The sequence below is a fragment of the Dermacentor silvarum genome, chromosome 1 (genome assembly GCF_013339745.2).
Source record: "Dermacentor silvarum isolate Dsil-2018 chromosome 1, BIME_Dsil_1.4, whole genome shotgun sequence".
Classification (NCBI taxonomy): Eukaryota; Metazoa; Arthropoda; class Arachnida; order Ixodida; family Ixodidae; genus Dermacentor; species Dermacentor silvarum.
This window is the reverse complement of record NC_051154.1, coordinates 188,014,533-188,034,603: the sequence shown is the minus strand read 5'-3', so window position 1 is coordinate 188,034,603 and position 20,071 is coordinate 188,014,533.

The following is a 20,071-nucleotide window of genomic DNA, read 5'->3' as shown; positions in this document are numbered from 1 at the left end:
AAAGCCCTTCTAACTCCATCGCTAGGTATAGAAGGAGCCTCTGTATCCTGTTCATCATTACTTCGCGATGATCACTTCTGTAAAATGCGGTAGCACTTACGAATATCGGAACATGATCCCTCCTCATCGGATCTGTTGCTTTGACTGTTTTGATATGAACGTCATTCGAATGCAGCGTAAGATCAATTGTACTTGTGGATGCAGGTGGTGCATAAAACGTCACATTACCATCATTAGCGACACGTAAGTCTAGCTGACAAATCACTTTCGCAACCTGTTTCCATGAGCATCATTGTTTTTGTCACCCCACATACCATGATGCCCATTAAAATCTCCGCTTATGAAGCGTGGCGCTGGACAGCGATCACAGAGATCTTTAAGAAATTTTTCTATTAAGGTATTTTTCTTTGGGGACATGTACACAGATGTTATACTGACTTTATTGATCCGCATCGCATCCTTATGACCACCACTTTCCGCACATTAGAGCACAAATCTCTGACATCCAAAGTGGCATGGAAAACACGGGGAATGCGGGAGATGGAAATTCAAGACGATGAGCAACACGAGAACTCGTGTTCTCGTGTTGCTCAAAGCAGCATGGGGAATTTCCCGACCAATATACAAGGTAGCATTTCCATCCGGAAAAGAGTTAATGTTCGGGTACGTGTGGGTGATGTATCCAGACAACGATCTTCGATCGGGTAGTCCGGAGTCCGAAAGGGTCAAAATTTTAATCAGTGAGTCTCCTTAAAGGGGTTTAGCTTGGCGATTCTGTGTATTAGTTCAAAGCAGCTATTGCTTTATAAAGGACACTTTTGGTCGATTGGGGTGACATGAATGCATCGTTGATTTCATATTACACTAGTGGATTGGTAACTGAAGATCATAGTAGGATGGATTCCAGCTCCAACCCTGCCTCAAGAAGGTTCTTCACGGAGCTTGGAGGCAGTGCTCCTAAACGCTATCGCAGTGCGGCAAAGCGAATAGGTAGTATCTCCGATGTGTCTTGGAATAGCGTTTCCAGCTGTTGAGGACTTTCATTTTTCAGAGCTCCGGAATAGGAGGCTTGCATACCCTCCCAGTTCTGAATTCTAGGTGAAGCTGTTGCTGACGCAGAGATTCTGGTCTCGTCTGGCTTTGTCCCCTTCGAAGCATTAAGGCTCATTGACACTAGGCCGACACGACACCGATTTTGGTCTGCAAACTGTTGACGACAGCGTTTTCCTTCCTTCAAACCGTTGGTCACGAAGTTTTCCGTCCTGTGAACTGCTGTCGCCAACAGTCGGTAGACCAAAATCGGTGTCGTGTTGGCCTAGTGTGAATGAGACTTTATCAGGCCCCGCACACTCTCAAGTTCCAGTGATCTCCACAGACGGCGATAAATCAACCGCGGAGCGTTCCAGCATGAAGCGCGTAAGCTACTGTAATTTGGTCGGATACCTTAATTCGTATTTTTTCTTCAAGGGGTGCTCAATGGGGCTAAATATTTTATTGCGATAGCAATTATATGGACACTTCAACCGGATTTCTGCAGTCGGCGTCGCCGTCGCCGTGAGGTTCCGTATAGATTCCAAGGGCGATAAAATCGTCGCCGCGCGCCGTATGCGCAAGCGAAAGCGCGCGGGGGACGCGCGCTATCACGGAGGGCGAACTCCCCCGCGCGCTATCACGGAGAGCGAACGCACGGTGGAAAGCAAACGCGACCGTCGCGCGAAAAGCCGTAGGGGTATGGGAGGGAGGGAGGCGGGGCGGTGCTGTGCTCCGGCACCAAAGGCGTATCTTGCCACTCAATCTCCCACGCGAAAGCATGAAACGGGAATAGGAGGGAGGGGGGGGGGGGCAGCTTCTCCTGTGTCAACAACTTCTCTGCCCTTTCCCCGGCGGTGCCGGTCACCCGCACCCTCTGTCCGTCTCTTATGTCCACACGGCTCTGACCTTTGTATGCGCTGTGCATTCGCCGCTCAGTTTCCGTTGAAGCGATAGACCGCGCGAACCTGCGCTTGCGGCCAGCGTTTTGACAGTCGTTGGCTGCGGTCATTCAGTGTGTGCTCTATTCATGTTTGCTTGTGCACGCTGACACCACGATTGTTAATTCAGTTAGTAAGCCAATGTGTCCAAGTTTATGCAGCCGATAAAACTACTATCCCTACTCCGAATAGCTCCCTACTAATTTGCTATGGCAATCGATGCGTCGCCGTTCGGGCGAAACTGCGACATTTTTTATCTCTAATGTCCATATCATAACCGGCATACATAGAAATGACAAACATGTCATTTCTTACATAGTAAGTAGGCCATTGTTTTTATTGGATTTCTGTTGTTAGAGACTCCGCTTCATTACTTGAATAAAGGTTTCGAGACCTCACTGACGTACGATAAGCAGCAGCCCATTGGTATCAATTGCCGTTTATCGAGTCAAATTGTACGGCGGTAATTACGCATCAGCATCACGCAGGTTCGTTTTATTTAGATAACAATACTATCTCAGCCAGTTCATGGGTACAACATCAAATCAGATAGCCGCCACCAAGCGAACGTGTTTAAACATGGTGAATTTGGTCAGCTGCGGTGTTTCGCAGGCATAACGGCTGCACGGCTTCCATCGTTAGTGATCTGCCGCGTCTGGCCGCGTAATGACATCTTGTTTGAAAAAGAAATGTGCTAGCTAGCGCGAAAATTCATCGCTGGCACCGAGCACAGTCTGCTTGGAGACAACCCAAGAAAGCGAATTAATTTTGCAGCCTCGGGGTGTGTGCACCGGTGCGTAAAAAAGCAGTGCTTCGCATTCTCAACTTTAAATTTCTTTGCGTAGGATTCGGATAAAAGATATTCCTGTAGTCATTCCTGAAAAGTGGAAAATAATAATTATTATATAATCATTGCTCTTCAAATGCAGTTCAAACGAGGCTCTTGTTATATTGCCACGTTGCTAAAATTCCTAACATGAAGTAGAGCATAAGTAATACATAGTTTTGTCTGCTTCTGCATAAATGATACACAGTGATAAAATCACTGCACATTAGTGGCAAATGTACTCCCGGTGATAGAGTTAAATCAATTGTATTTGAGACATAATAAAATGACTGTGTTTATTAGCATTATCTGGCAGAAACAATTGTCATCTAATTGAGGTTTGACTAAGCACAGCCCACGCAAGGATACCATTGAAAGAAATGCACATGCAAAACAGTGTTGTGTGTACGTGTGTGTGTGTGTGCTTTCCTGTCATGAAGCGCTTTGTGCACTGTTATTAGTCAGAAATGAATCACAAATTCACCCACACTTCCACCATAGTAATTGAGTCTTTTTTTTTTTCTTTGGACTCTAGCCTCTCAGACGCTGCTGATATTTATTCACCCCTTTGGACCCTATTGTCTCAGGGCGTATACGTCAACAGCACATGTGTCATCACTGGAAGTAGCATCAAGGACCAGAATGCTCACAAGGTATGTTGCTGAACACTTCACCCGAAACCATGATGTGTTCATTTATTAGACTAACTTTTGTTACACCATTTCTTGGTTGCATGTTTGTCATCTATTCATCGTTTCTCTTGTCAGGAAGGCGACCAAAAGAGAGATTATTGGTCTGCAAGCTGCCCACGCCAAGCAATAAGAAGTTTAATGGTCACCACAATGACAACAGGTCATCTTGAACTATGTGCCTCACCATAATATTTTTGCAAGTTTACCAGACAGCGGGGTGTGAGCCCTATCAGGAAAGCAGCAGTCTACGATTTTGTATCATACCAAGCGGGAATGATAAATTTGACATACAAGCTTACGTGCTTTTAAGGCCGTTTTATGACAAACGGAGAAGTAACATGTTGAGTCCCAACTTGTTTCTTTTCTATTCATTATAGCGATAACAACCAGAACAGAAACAATGTAGCTAGCTCTTACTTGTTAATGCATAAACTCTGTCATCTGCTCTTTGCAAATCAGCTTGGCTGGCATTACCACCAAGTATCACATGCTCCGTCACAACGATAATTTGTTAAACGCAAATGCAAATAACTTTAATACGATCAAAAGCGCTCAATGTAATTTTGAGAAAATGATACTTGATGTTGACTGAATCTGTGACAGTCACTCTTACATTGTTCATGTACAGTTAGCATGAAATCAATAACTAGGCTAGCCCTGCATCCTAAGATAAGAGGTAGCTCTAAAAGGCAAGCTCACACAACCGGCCTACTCCACATTTCACAAAGATGGCAAATAACTAAAACAATTTTTATTTCTCTTCAAACAGCAGATGACTAACCTAAGCACAGCGTGTTTTCAAAACATTTTTGAAATATACTCGGAGAATAGTAAGTTCGGCTTAACATTCAGCCAATGAACAGTGGACGAGCAAGGGAAGCCTCATTTTGCGAACTTGTCTTCGTCACGGCCCTCACAAATATCTTTGCTTGTTGAAACGTTGGCTCCAGGCTGAGGCTTCCCTTGCTCATATCTGTTACTCAATTGAATTGTTTATCTTCTTGAAACCTTTTTGCCGTGTTTGAATTTATAAACCGCGATTCTTTTTTTTTTTCAACATGAAACCGTAAATTGCATTTTCCAAGGATCTGGGACCATTTGGGCTAGCATATATGTTTATTTAGTGTCCTTGTTTATTCACACAATATTTGCAGCAGTCCTTGTAAGCACTGTTGTTTTCGTGACGTTCCTTGCTTTCCTATCGACTTGTGTAAAAGCCTTTATTGCCGCACCTGAACACTAAATGTACAGCAGGAATATCAATAATAGACAATATGTGCTGAAAATTTAGCATAACGATTTTTTCCTACACTACGTATCTCTCGCCAATGTGTTATGAAAATAATTGGACATAGCAGCCCGAACTTACCTTGCTGACACGACATCATTGCAGGGCACTTTTGTTATTATTTTTTAATCTAGCTGAAATCTTCGAACGCATACAATATACGTATAGTATGAACCACGTCAAGCGGATAGCACTGTACGCAACTACAGCACGAGGGTAGCCTAGTATGAATATATCGTCTCAAGCTTCGCTCTCCCTGCTTTAGCGGCATGCCGAACACTATGAGAAAATATCACTCGATTTCTGCTTTCAATTCGATAAACAGATGACTATCTGTGTTTCTATATGTTGTAAACTCAGTGACTGAAAGCATTAAGTCCACCTGACCTGTACAAAAATTGTGGGCGTGCACGTACTGCTTTATTCACCATAGACAATAAGCAATCTAAGCTTACTTGTTTGAAGTGTTTTTTGCCAGTTAAGGCCTCTCTGTCACCTGGCGACATAATACATATCTGGCGACATAGTAGATATAATAGTATCGTACACACTAATATCGCCATGACAGCGGTAACAAAACGACCAAAACCAGCGAGCGAGCAGCGCAACCAGCCCAGCCAGCCGCTACTACAGCGGCCATATTGCTTACTACGTAATGATGATAATATTAGTTTTGATTTTGCCTGCGGCATCTCTCGGTCGTATACTTTAGTTCAAGATGCCACCGCTGCTCTTATTTCCCTTGCGCAGTGGAAGGTAGTTTCCCTTCTCTAAGTATTATAGGTGTTCTGTGGCATTGACTACTGAAATTTGTGGTCTTGCTTTTACTAGTTTGCGCATCTCGTGTAAGGGCAGTAAACTCGTCAGTGGACGGGGCCTTCGTTGATGAAGATGTTGGATTGGAACCAGAGGGAAAACGCTTTTATGAGATGTAGAGCAATAACGCAAAACCAGAATACGCTGTAGCTTGCAGAGCTGTAGCTGTAGCTGTAGCTGTAGCTGAATACGCTGTAGCTTGCTCCACCGCATTTGGCATCTGTGAAGTCCACCTTAGATGTCTTGAAATCATGTGCTCCACCCCAACGTTTGCAGCATTGTTCGCCTCCGCAAAATTTTGCCACGTGCTCGAAACGCTGGCATTTGAAAAAAACGTGGAGGTACGTGGCTTTGTTTAATCGGCTGTTTCATGGCGCGTGAATCAACGATTTATGTGATTAGGCCACTCAGCGCTATGGGTGAATGAGTCGAACCCGTATATACCGAATCTGAAGGCCATCACAAAAAAGTTCGATATATAAGTATTTGGATATATAAAATAAAACTTTTATACTAAACTTTTCAAGTGAATTTTACTGCTGTTCGTTATACAGAATAATTCGTTATATGTGGGTTCGATATATGCGGTTTCGATAGTATAGCGTAAGTAGGTTTAACCTGCCACACTATGTATTGGGACACCGTCCGGCGAACAATGCGTCTGACACTAAGAACGCATTCTGCCTTCAAAAATTGAGCAAGTCACGTTCGGCGTACCATCTAGAAACACTGCGTATAATACACGTGTTCTGAACGTAAACGTGCGGCAGATGGACACTCACAGTGACGTCCAACTTTGTTGCATCTCAATTACTCATTCACTCGTTCGTCCGTGACTACGTCAAGCAGTAAGACCCATTGGGATGTAAAACAACTTTGAACTTTTGCATCGCCAATAACAGATTTTACGGCGGAGTACAGGGCAACGGGATTGACTTGCCTCAAAACCATTCCCACTGTTGTCAGTGAAATGGCTACAGGAACTCGAATGGTCCTGTTTCTGCGATAAGTAATCACCTTGAAGCTTTCATCATCCGTATCCCCCACTCTCTCTTCCGCGTCCACAGTTGGTGACTCGTCGTCACCAGAAAAGAGAGTGAATGACGTGTCAGCAGAACCACGATCGTCCTCTCGTTTCACAGGAGGGAAGGAGGAGAAAAGAGAAAAGCAGAAGGGAGGGAGGGTAACCAGAATAACGTCCGGTTGGCTACCCTACACCGGGGGAATGGGAAAGGGGAACACAAGGATGACAGGGAGAGAGAGGAGGGAAGGAAAGAAGGAAATTCGCCCGTCCTCCTCAAGAAGCACGAAAGTGCCTTCACCACTTTATGGGCCTGACGAGCGATGGGGGCGGTGTCCAGCAGCACCTGCACGGAAAGCGGCCGATTGTCCAGTTTTTGTTAGCGCGTTAGCAAGTTTTTCTCTTTCTGAGGCATATCGTGGACAGTGGCACAGCAGGTGGTCGATAGTTTCTTCGGTGCCGCATACCTCGCGTGCTGCACTGGGAGTGCCTGAACTGTCAGGCACGTTGTTAGGGCGCTTGTATCCTTGGCTTGCCATTCGGTGCCCCCGCTGTTCTTGACCTTCTCCTGCTGCATGAGAGCCCCGCACCGGATCCCGCTCTGAGCTGGCGCTTGTCCGGTAAGAACAGTACCTCAGCGAAAAAAAAAAAAGGACGTCTTTGCTGAAATGATGGCAGATACTTGAAAATAGCTAAAAAGTTTACAAGCTGAAAACCATGATCTTTAAGGACAGCAGACACAAACGGCTTTAATCTGAATTAGTGTTCACGGTGCTGTACGTGATCCTATGCGGTGATAGCGTACGGTAATCGTGAACGGTTGTGATCTTGAGTCTGATTGTGTCTGTCCTCTCTCTGTTTATTTTTATTACCTTCTACTTCCCCATCCCCAGTTCCCCGGTGTAGAGTAGCCAACCGTATCGGTTAACCTAGCTCCCTGCCTTTCTTCTTTCTGTCATTTCTCTTTCTCTCTATCTCGATCTTTTAGTCCAATATGGTCAAGTATTCAGATTCCTAGAGACAATATGTTTTGCAGGTAAAATGTGGGCCGTCAATGAACAGATAAGCTTAAATATAGATAACATCCATACCACTTGTCATGACACGGCATCGCCTGAGTCGCCGCTGGGCAAATCCATATATACACACGCACAGATTGATTGCTCCGACGGCTTCCACACGATATTGTTTTGGGGGTTGTTTTAAGCTGACCGCAACACGTATTTCTTTGTTAGGTGCGTGCTTTGTTATGCATTACAAAAATTTCACAGGGAGTTCTGACACCCAAACGCCCCTCTGGCTACGCCTCTGGCTGTCACAGTCACAGTTTTTTAACATCACTAACCACGTAAACGGCACTTATGCCAGCCTTTTCAGCAGTGTTTGAAGTTATTTAAGTATTCAGTTACCACATTAGTTATGACATCACACGTTGTTATAGGTATCATAATAAAAAATGTCACAGTTTCGCCCTAAGGGCGAAGCAATGAATGCGATAGCAACACAGCAATGTCATACGAAGTAAGGTGAGCGGCTTTGGTAGCAATATGAATTGTAGTAAACATGAGCTGATTAAGTAATCAGGTGTGCTGCGGCGTAAGTAGACCGACATGAAGAGAGACTCGATGACCACGAGAAGGCACGTGTGAAACGGTGGTGTTGATGAGAAGCGCTTCCCGTTTGCAGCGCGTGCGAAGGGACACACCTGTAGCGCTGCACTGCCGATCCGGGCAGCATTGCATGTGTAGCGTGCGTTGGGAAATGTCGCCCGACTATTACTAACTGAATGAACAAGCGTAGTGTGAGCGCGCACAAACAAACACCAATAGATCACACTGAATGACTGCAGACAACGACTGTCAAAACGCTGGCAGCAAGAGCATACGCCGCAGCGAGCGAAGGTACGTGCGGTCTATCGCTTCAACGGAAACTGAGCGGCGAATGCACAGCGCATAAAGGTCAGAGCCGTGTGGAGATAAGAGATGGTGCGGGCGAGCGACGAGCGCGGTTGTTGGCAAAGTAGAAGTGCGCCTTCCCCCCCCCCCCCCCCGCTTCCTCCGGCGCTGGCTTCCCGCTTCCTCGCTTGCGCGTGGGAGATTGAGTGGAAAGTTCCCCTTCGCCCGGCTGCAAGATAGGCCTTTGGTGCCGGAGCGCAGCGTCGCCCCGCCTCCCTCCGCGTCTCCCGCACGCTTCCGCTCGGGCATACGGCGCGCGGCGAAGATTTTATCTATACGGAACCTCACGGCGACGGCGACGGCAGAAATCCGGTTGAAGTGTCCATATAATTGCTATCGCAATAAAATAAAGACTATAAGGTTGTGACAGCCATGAATTTGGCGTTGAATCCGTCATCGGCGTGCATAGATAGGGTTCGATCCATAGGGTTTACGAACATTAAGATTCATTCTGAACTCTCTTGCATACTTACCGCGATGGCTTCGTGCGTAAGGCATTCTACTGTGGTACACGAGGCCACAGTTTCAATCGCCGTCCTCAGCAACAGCATTCTTAAGCGACGGAATGAAAAAGCGCTCCGGTGCTTAGGTGTAGCTATAGATGCACGGCAAAAAAAAAAAAGAAAAATATAGGAAACCCAGGTAACCAAAAGTTAGCCCTGAGACCTCGCGACCCTGCTTACGGCATTGCTGAAAGCCCGGGTGTTGCTTTGGGACGTTAGAATCAATCTTGCGAAAGCTGCTTCTGGTAAACTGTTCAACGTCGTTGAGCGTTACGCACTAATAGTTCGCACATGCGAAGCGGTTCGTGATGATAGCCAAGCGTCCGTGCGCCCGCGTTCTGCCTAGCACCGATAGTCGACTGTGCCACAGTCGAGGCGCCTGCTGGCAGCTGTGAACGGTTCAACAGCGTCACGATGTTTTGCTTAGTGGGTAGAAAAGCTGCGTGTCATTGGTTGTAGCCGAAACACATTATAAACGTACAAGAGGGGCGCGGCGGGGCATAGCGCTGGCTGCGTGCCCGGAGTGCGAGTCCCCCACATCCTCGCTATAGCATGAGTGGCGCATGTGAGGGCGCGCGCCAACAGTGGCGTCATTGATACGTCTAGCGGAAAGTAATTGTTGTTTAAGAAGCATCCCGATAGCTTCGGGTCTGGCGATACACGTCCACCGTACATTAAGACTCTCAGTGCCCTGAAACTTCACAGCAGGAGCAATAAACAACAGAGGGTCCCGATTTCTGTTAGTCGCAACAATATGGCGCCAACAGATTGTAAAGGCAAGGAAAGCATAGGGGAAATTATTTGGTTTGACTATAGCCAGGCAGGTGGAAACCAGGATAACCTCCGTAATGTCCCAATCCATCCATCATTGGGACATTACGGAGGTTGTGGGTTCGGCTCCCACCGGCGGCAAGTTGCTTTTTGTCCACATTCAATACCCTCTACCTTGTCGTTTTTACATGTCAATTAAACCAACAAATAATTTCCCTTATGCTTATCTTGGCTTCATTACCTGATGGCTTAATACTGTTTTGACAACGGGAGGGCGCGCTTCACGTCACAAAATATGTCGGCTGATCGCGCGCTCCCCGACGCGTCGGCGTGTGAGGGAGCTGCCGAGACATTTTATATATATCATCTTCTCTTTCAGGCTAGCGAGTGCTGATTTTGCGGATCTGGTTTCAATATTGTAACAACAGTATTAAAAACAGATGCGCACACTGTTGCAGACACACAGTTAAAACAGGTCCATCCACAATTACAGCGTCATGTGTGACGCGATGAGTGAAATTGGCCATAAAAGATCACGTTATAATGTGCGTCGCTTTCCTTTCCTCCCTAGTCGTCATAAACCTGAAGCAGATAGGTGAAGTGTGTGTGTGTGTGTGTGTGTGTGTGTGTGTGTGTGTGTGGTGTGTGTGTGTGTGTGTGTGTGTGTGTGTGTGTGTGTGTGTGTGTGTGTGTGTGTGTGTGTGTGTGTGTGTGTGTGTGTGTGTGCGCGTGTGTGTGGGCGTGTGCGTGCATGTGTGTGTGTGTGTGTGTGTGTGTGTGTGTGTGTGTGTGTGTGTGTGTGTGTGTGTGTGTGTGTGTGTGTGCGTGCGTGCGTGCGCGTGCGTGCGTGCGTGCGTGCGCGCGATGCACATGTGCTTATTTCTCTTCGACTGCCCAGACAGAGGGATAGAAGAAAGGAAAGGCAGGGAGTTTAACCAGACGCACGTCCGGTTTGCTACCCTGCACTGCGGGTAAGGGGTATAGGGATGAAGAGAGAGGAGGGGGGGAGATAGAGAGAGCACAGTTTCGTGAACTTTTCAAAGTTCGCACCAAGTCTACACATGGTCGCCAAGACCTGTTGACTACAGGTACTGCAACAACGCTTTCCTGGATTTCTGTGCCATCGACGCGTACGGCGATGGCCCAAGGATCTTCATTTGCGAAAATGGTGTACAGTCCAGCCGGTTCAATGGTGTCCGGAGAGCATCACGCTCGACGTCGTACTGGGGACAGAGACATAAGACGTGTTCAATCGTTTCTCTGGTTCCACAAGAGTCGCACATGGGCTCATCCCCTATTCCAATGCGTAACGAGTAGGCCATTGTAAATGCCACACCGAGCCAGAGGTGCAATACTCTACAATAAGTGTTACTAAATGACACAATATAGACGTCAGTTCTTGGAATCTCTCACGCTGTTTAGGCATTTTTGCAGACGACAATGTTTAGTATAGAAGCGTTGACTGCTGGGCCACTTGGTGTATCATGTTGTGTCGTTGAGCGGAATTAGGGCGGGATGAAAGGATGATATTATTCCGCTGTACAACACTACTAAATGTTTAGGATATCTCGCATATCTCGTGGGCTCAGTGGCTGTGCCTCTAGAGTGTCCACTAACCCGCTGCTCTTCGCCATGCAGGTGTTTACCGAGGCAATCATCCTGACGCTTATCCGTGCTCCGGCCGTCACCGTTCCTTCGTGCATGCCAGTTGCGTGCGCATCATGGCCCCACGCAAACGATGACCGTGTGGCGATTACGACGCATCTTCGCGCGACTAGTATCAACGCCACAACTAAGCAGACGGTATCGCCCCCGCTGTCCCTGGTCCGTGGTCCAGCCAATCAAGCACCATCGGCATCGACAGCCGCCTTCACGGCAGCTATAAAACCACCGCATGTGTGCGACTCGTTTCGTGGGATCAGTGGTTGTGCCTCTAGAGTGTCCACTAACCCGCTGCTCCTCGCCATGCAGGTTGGTCCACCACGCAGTTTATTTGCTAAAAGAACGAGCAATTAATTACCTCTTGGTACAGCTGCCGAGTCCCCAGTGTTTGTTTTCTATGGCGTGTGAGTGCTTTGCTGTTGCGCGTTTCCTGCTGCTGCAATCAGGCAATATTGAGCTGAATCCTGGACCTGATACAGCGGCAGTGTTAAAAAAAACTAAAGAAACTATCTTCTGGGTAGTCCAAACTTCTCTTGGAAGTACAGGATCTCAAACATCAGCTCCTGGCAACAAATAACACCCTGATCGAACTCAGTAAACGTCTAACAAGCGTTGAAACAAACTACCAGCAAATTGAGCCCTTGAGGCAGCAGCTTGGAACCGTGCAAACCGACACCGCTGAGACGGTCCATCGGGTTTTCAACCTTGAAACTCGCCTTGACGATGCCGATAACCGCTCTCGGCGCAATAACTTGATCTTTTATGGCATTACGGATACTAACAAATCTGAATCATTTGCTCAGTCAGAAGAACTGGTCATTCGGCTGTGTTCTGACCACTTAAATGTTTCCCAAGAGCCAAGGGAAATCAAGCGACCGCATCGCCTTGGTCGATACATCCCTGGTCGTAACGGGCCAATCATTGTCAAACTTTCCTTCTTTAAAACAAAAGAAGCCATCTTGTCGAATGGCCGCAAGCTTAAAAACACTTCGTACAGCATGGGTGAGGATGTTTCTAAGCCGGTACAGAACGCGCGAGAACATCTAGTCGCTTTTGCACGAAGCCAATCAGTTCCTTTTTCTGTTCGCTTTAAAACATTATTCATAGGTTCAAAGCGCTACATTTTTGATGAATCATCCCAATCCGTGAAAGAACTATAGCTACCGTGTTGTCACCTGCAATCGTCTCGACGAACTCTGCCTGCCCCCCAAGAATACTTTTCAATCTCTGTTATTTTTACTAACATAAGAAGCTTTTTTCCGAAAAGAGATCAAGCATCAGATATAGTATCTTTGTCTGGTAGTGATCTACTTTTACTAACTAAAACATGGCTCACCAATGATGTCGCTGATAGTGAAGTTCTGAGTGAACTACCGAATTTTGATGTTTTTCGTAAAGATAGGCAGGGTACTCGGGGCGGTGGCGTTCTTATCGCAGTCAAAAAAAAAAGCATCTAATGTGCTCCACAGTACATGTGGCCACTGACCTAGAAATCCTATGGGTTATCGTTCGTGCTAATCAGCAGCTAGTACTACTCGGTATCTGCTATCGTCCCCCCAACAGTAATCCTGACTACCCCCGTGATCTCAATAACACCTTGAACCATTTAACAAAAAAAAAATTCCCGAGCGCTTGCATCTTGCTTTTTGGAGATTTCAATTACCCACATGTGAATTGGTCAAATTATTCTAGCGCAGTTACGAGTATGACAGGAGCTAGAGAATTCTTAGATATTTGCCTTAATTTTAACCTCTCCCAGATGATAACAGAGCGAACGCGTGAAACTCATGGCACTGCTAACATCCTAGACCTCATACTAACCCCTCGCCCTGAAAGCATGTCCTCCATTAGCTACCTACGCAAAATAAGTGATCACAAAGTAATTCATGCTGTTTTCTCTTTTTCGAATATAGCACGTCATTCTGATCAGAAAACAATTCGCCTGTTCGAAAAACGGAATTATACCACGATAAACAACGAACTAGTCGCATTCTATCCATCATTTGAATTGGGTTTCGAAAATCACTCGATACAAGAAAATTGGTTGCTATTCCAAAATAAGATGACTAACCTCGTTGCGCAGTTTATACCAACTATCGTATTTCGCTCCAATCGCAACAAACCATGGTTCACGAACGCACTAAAAAAAACTGGAAAACAAAAAAAAATGTCTATTTCGCTCCGCTAAACTGAAGCCAAGCCCTAGCTCCTGGGAAAAATACTACGTGTCTGAACGCGCCTACTTGATAGCTATCCGGCAACAGAAGCACTCATTTTTTTCTTTCGGACCTACCCCGCATGCTCCACACTAACCCCCCCATAATTTGGCAGGTAATCAATCCCCAGTCATTCCCTGGTGTCGGAATTTCAAAAGATGGTGAAATTTTACCTGATCTTGACTGTTCCAAACTGTTTAATGATGCGTTTTCATCTGTTTTCACTACCAAACCACACGTACCTCTTCCTGCTTTCCCTGTTGCTGCCATGTCTCCAATAACGGATATTATTTTTTCACCAGATGGAATATCCGCACTCATTGACAATCATAAATTATCCTCATCAGCCGGTGTTGACGATATCACCTCAAAGCTTTTAAAAAACACGAAGCGTATCTCTGCCATGGCTCTAACCCTGCTGTATTCCCAATCACTATCATCAGGCACACTCCCAAAGAAGTGGAAATAGAGCAAGGTCGTTCCAGTCTACAAATCAGGTAACCGTAATTCACCCTTAAATTATCGTCCCATATTCATAACTAGTGTCCCTTGCAAAATAATGGAACACGTCATATACTCACACGTAATGAATTTCCTAGACAGTAACAACTTTTTTCCATCCATCACAGAATGACTTTCGTAAAGAATGACTGTCGTGTGACACTCAGTTAGCTACATTTCTTCATGACCTACACTCAAATCTCGATACTAACACTGTGACCGATATCATTTTTCTTGACTTTGCAAAGGCGTTTGATAAAGTAGCTCATCAACGCTTATTATTAAAACTTTCTCACTTGAATTTCCACCCCAATGTCTTAACATGGATAAAATAATTTGTTAGTAACCGATGACAGTCCATCAATGTTAACAATACTACCTCAGAATTTCTTCCCGTAAAATCAGGCGTCCCCCAAGGTTCAGTTTTAGGCCCCCTCCTGTTTCTAATATACATTAACGATCTTTCATTGCATGTTTCCTCTCATATTCGTATGTTTGCTGATGATTGCGTTGTCTATTGAACTATCACTAACAGTAATGACTGCATTTATCTGCAAAATGACCTGAACAACATTACAGCCTGGTGTGATCACTGGTTAATTGTCTTAATTTGAACGCTAATAAATGTAAACCTATGTCAGTTTCCCGCAGCCGTAATTGGCATGACTTTGAAAAACTTTCTGTGGGCCTAGTTGGTGCATACTGTGGGCCGAGTTGGTGCATACTTTCCCTACACAATTAATGATACACCAATCGACACTGTCAACTCAATCAAGTACTTAGGCATTACGATCACGCATGACTTAAACTGGTGCTCATGGGCAACTGACATCATATCATCTGCTAACAAAGCCTTGGGATTTCTGAAACGCAACCTCCGCAATGCTCCTCAACAGGTAAAATTAATAGCACATAATACACTGGTTAGGCCGAAACTCGAATACGCATCACCCATATGGCATCCTCACCAGATTTACCTCAGCAACGCATTAGAATCCACACAGAATGGCGCCGTAAGATACATTAACTCGTCATACTCGTATGATACCAGCGTTTCACCATTAAAAATAGATTCTGGTTTGGACACGCTAGTGCACCGTCGCCGTATCGCGAGCTTATCATTATTCCATAAATTCTACACCAGTTCGCTTCGCCACACACCTTACATTTTACCACCTTCACGCATATCTCTGCGCACAGGCCACCCACTAAATGTTGCTCGCCCTAGTGCCCGCACTGTCACCTGGTCGCCATAATTTTTTCATCGCACAGCTAAGAACTGGAACGGCCTTCTCCGCCAAGTCGCTGCCATCACCACCTCATCTGCCTTCATGGAAGAAGTAACAAATGTTCTTTCTGTAAAATAACATAGTGGACAACCTTCTGTATTATTTTTGCACCCCTTATGTAATACCCCGCAAAGGGTCTTTAAGGTAATAAAATGAAATGAAATGAAATATAGCAAAGCTGTGATTTCTCGTGGAACATCAGCAAGCAAACAGGCCGTCGATAATGTGCGCGAGTAATTTCCTGCGACGCATCAGCAGGTTATTAAGACTACAGATTTACAGCATTGTCGGTGCGAAAAGGGGCGGGTAGACGAAGTCTCAAGGATGGGCGATGACCATAAATTTAGTGCAATAGAGGAAAACTGTATGGCAAAGAAAAAAGAAAAGCGACCGCTTAGTTGACGAGTATGGCTTAGCACACATGGTGCGGAAGTAGGCCACACCATACATACATTGGAGTGCTAGATTTTACTTAATGTACGTCATGTAGCCTAGTTCATTAACAAAACGTGCCCGCCTACATAGTCGCGGTAACCATGCCGCATACACTTCCGCACCCATGTGTATGTGTATATGCGTCTACCCTTCTCTAAAAGTCATAGATGGCTCCAAGCTTCACTTTGAGGTCTTCAAAGCGCCAATGACGAAAAAAAAAATGGCAGGAAAATAAGAAGAAAGAATGGGAGGACGGGGGAGGGTATAGAGTCCAAATTCTTCCTAACATTGTCTGCATGCTTGGATATATGCGATGTAGATAGCGCTCTGGAAAATCCCTGCAGAAATAAATTTCTGACCAGATCCAATCTTCGCCACTGGCCACCACCTTGCTATTATAAGAACTTAGTTGGTACAACGCTTACTCTCCCTTTTGCTCAAATAGTCGCTGAGAGAGAATGTAAAACTCTCTGCATGCACAGAATCAGTCGCAGATTCCGCCACCATAACAAAGGTCCATTGAATGCGACGCGCGTCCGTATACACTCACTTCCCCTAGGCGAAAAGAAAGGTGGTGATGTCACTCCTCGAAGCTTTCTTCCGCCTTTTCTTTCTTCTTCCTCGTTTTTTTTTTATTATTATTGGGAAAATGTGTCCCCGCCGATACACTTGTTTTACCGACGGTTATACATGCCTTGGACCCCAACCGATGCGGAACAGCTCGCTCGTTGCAAGCCAACAAAGACGTCATGCCCCTTATCCATGTACGCGCGACGAAAGGATGAGCGCTACGGTGGTTCTACACGGTATGTAACGGTGGTTTTCTGTGGCTGGATACTTTCAGGGCGGTTCATTAAATTAATAGACAACGTATCTAGAAATTTACTCTAGAAAACAATGTCGTTGGAGCCTGCTCTTGAGCCTTACATCGACCGCTCAGTGTATCGATGGATCGATCGATCAGTCAGGCAGTCCAGGACTCTGAATAAATAAAGCAGCAGCACGAAAACATTCTACATAGTACAACTCCTTAGGAAAGTCCTGACCTCAGTGCAGTAATTTTCTACAAATATCTGCACACTATTTGCAAGTTCGAAGCTGTCAGCGTGCCGCAATTGAGATCACTCCCACAACCCTTCCTAGCTTGCTCTTTATAAACCACATCACGTGCTCGCATAAACTGTATTAAAAAGCGTTAATTACTAGGCGCTTCCATAATGTATGGCTCGTAAAACAAATAGTGCGTGACATGTTTGCTATTCTGCAAGCATCGCAGTGCAAAGAATGCTGTCATTCCGCTGAATACAGTGAATAAAGTGAATACAGTGAATAGCGAGAGCAGCAAGGAGACCGCTAGAACAATCAGTGCAAAATGTGGTCACTATACGACAGCTAAGTCGCAGCTTACCTCGCCGGTACACTTGAGCCAGTATACCGACAGGCTCCGTTTCCGATCCGCCATACAGGCGCTCGTCAGTCGGGAAACGTCCGGAGCTCTGTTTACAAAAACCATCTTGCCAATAACCTGAAAAGCATCCTAGTGGCTTGGCATGCTATTACGGCAATTATAGACTGATCTATGCGTATAGAAAGCTGACTGAAAGTCACGAAGAAATGTTGCGAAACTTGCGCATCCTTTTACGCCAATACCCCTACAGATGGTCAGCACTTAGCGTTGGCCCATTAACGCCCGCGCGCAGGTCAGTGCCAAAAGAGATACAAATATTAGGCGCATGAGCCAAGTTCATGTGTGCGGGCAGACCGGCATGCGTGCGAAACTGTTCACGTGCAGTCGCCAGGGAAATAACTTTTGCCCCCTTTTACTACGACTGCTGTTAAAAGATCTAACCTGAGTTTGTCTTGTCCCGTCGTCCGTACATCCTTTCCGTACACGCCGACGACGGCGGTTGTCGGCGTAACAAAGACGAACCCCCGTGTGGCGCAGCTGATTGCCGAGGAAAGGTGGAAGCCACTCTGTGTTTTCGCCAAGCGATATCTAGACTGGAGTGCTATGCGGAATGAGTTACGTCACATTGGGGGCTTCTCTTGGTGTCGGGACTCCCGCCTGTGAATGCGAAATTAGCGTACTGAGTGTCAAATTCGATGGTGAATATCTTGGAACCCAAGCACTCTAGAAGAATTAAACAAGATCAGGTTGGCTTCGACTACGACTGTCTTCAAACCTTTATACAGCGCTACACCATAATACACAAAATTTAAAAATGTAATTAATTTTTTAATTGTATATTTGCTCACTCATATTGTTCGCAATAACTTTTGTCTGCCAAACGCATAAACCGTCTGCGGAGAGCGAGAGAGATATAGTGAGGAAGGCAGGGAGGTTAACCAGATGTTCATTCAGTATGGCAGACGCTAGGTGGTCGAGTATAGCAGCTAGTTCGTTCGTTAATTAACTAAAATTGGTTAATTATCGTTTTAATTGCAGGTTTTAACACTAACATTGGAATTGAAGTATTGGAGGAAGTCGCAGCAGGAGGCAAAAACAATTTGCGCGGTTTTACAAAGCGCCATCCGTTGTTACGATAATTGTCGACGAAAATTCATCTTTGCGTACAGGGTCGGCCACATCTAAGGTGAACACCTCATTAGTATTCAAGCCGGTAAAACTAGAGCGTTTTTTCTACTTCACGAGTGAAATGTTTGTTATACGATGTGTAATCATGGTGTCGATAAACACACTAATGATTTTTCGAATTCTGTACTGAACATCAGCTTCTATGATGTCTTGAATACTAATGAGGTGTTCACCTTAGATGTGGTCGACCCTGTACCTGGATTCTGAAACTGGGCGCACGACGAGTGCCGGAAGAAATGCCCACGTGATGCTTCCCGGCTCGTTTGGGTTCTTTACGCCAACAGGTTGACCACCTGTGCGCGCCTCTTATCGTTTTTTTTTCCCCGAAGATCATGTCTTGGCTACGTTCACCCATAGAGTAATATGGAGTAAATTGTTCTACTACATTGCTCTATGGAATACCATCGCTTATAGTACAATCGCACGACGACGGATTGGATGCCTCAGCAGGGCCAGTATTTTGTAGCAATACGTTATGCTTTATTCTATACTACAGGCTTTCCCGCTCAATTTAATCCAAGCGCCAGTCAATTTAATCCGAGCGCCACTCACTTTAACCCAAGTGCAATCCAAATTAATCCACTTGCCAGTCATTTTAATCCCAACGCCATTCTATTTACGATTCTATTTATGATTGGAAGTACGTGGCGAGCATGTCGCCAGGAGTACGGTTGAAACGCTCCGTCAACCCGTTCGTCTGTGGATGGTATGCGCTACTGGTCCTGTGGATGATGTGACACTCCTTCAGAAGCGACGTCACGACTTCAAATAGAAAAACGCGGTCTTGATCACTAACAAGTTCCCAAGGGGCTCCGTGACGAAGAACAAAATGCCACAGTATGAATGATACAACGCCTTGGGCAGTGGCAGACGGAAATGCAGTGGTTTCTGCATAGCGTGTGAGATGATCCACTGCAACGATATTCCAGCGGTTGCCAGCCCCGGTACAAGGAAGCGGACAGTAAAGGTCGATTCCGACGCGATTAAAAGGACGGGATGGACAAGGAAGCGGCAGCAAAGGTGCGGCAGTGGAAGTAGGAACCGACTTTCGGCGCTGGCAGTCGAGGCAGCAGGGGACGTACTTGCGAACGAACTTATACGTACATGCCAGGCCAGTAATGCCGGAGCTTAAGGCGGGTGTAGGTATTTAACACGCCACCGTGTGCCCATTGGTATCAGTGTGAAACGATGCGCATAAATCAGCCCGAAGATGACGCGGTATTACCAGGCGCCATTGCCGACCCTCGGGGAGATAGTTGAGACGGTAGAGGAGTTGGTCGCGAATAACAAAGTGATGTGCCTGCTGCCGTAGAGTCCTAGATGCTGTAGCAGTGGCAGGATCCGCGAGAAACTCCAAAAGCAAATAAATCCACGGGTCTTTGCTCTGCTCAGAGCGCATGTCATCGATGGCAAGTGCTGACAGGACAGAGTGGACAAACACTGTGCACGTCAAGTGAAATGGGCGAGCTGGAGAGAGCGTCGGCATCGGTGTGCTTGCGTCCAGAGCGGTACACGACCCGGATGACGTAC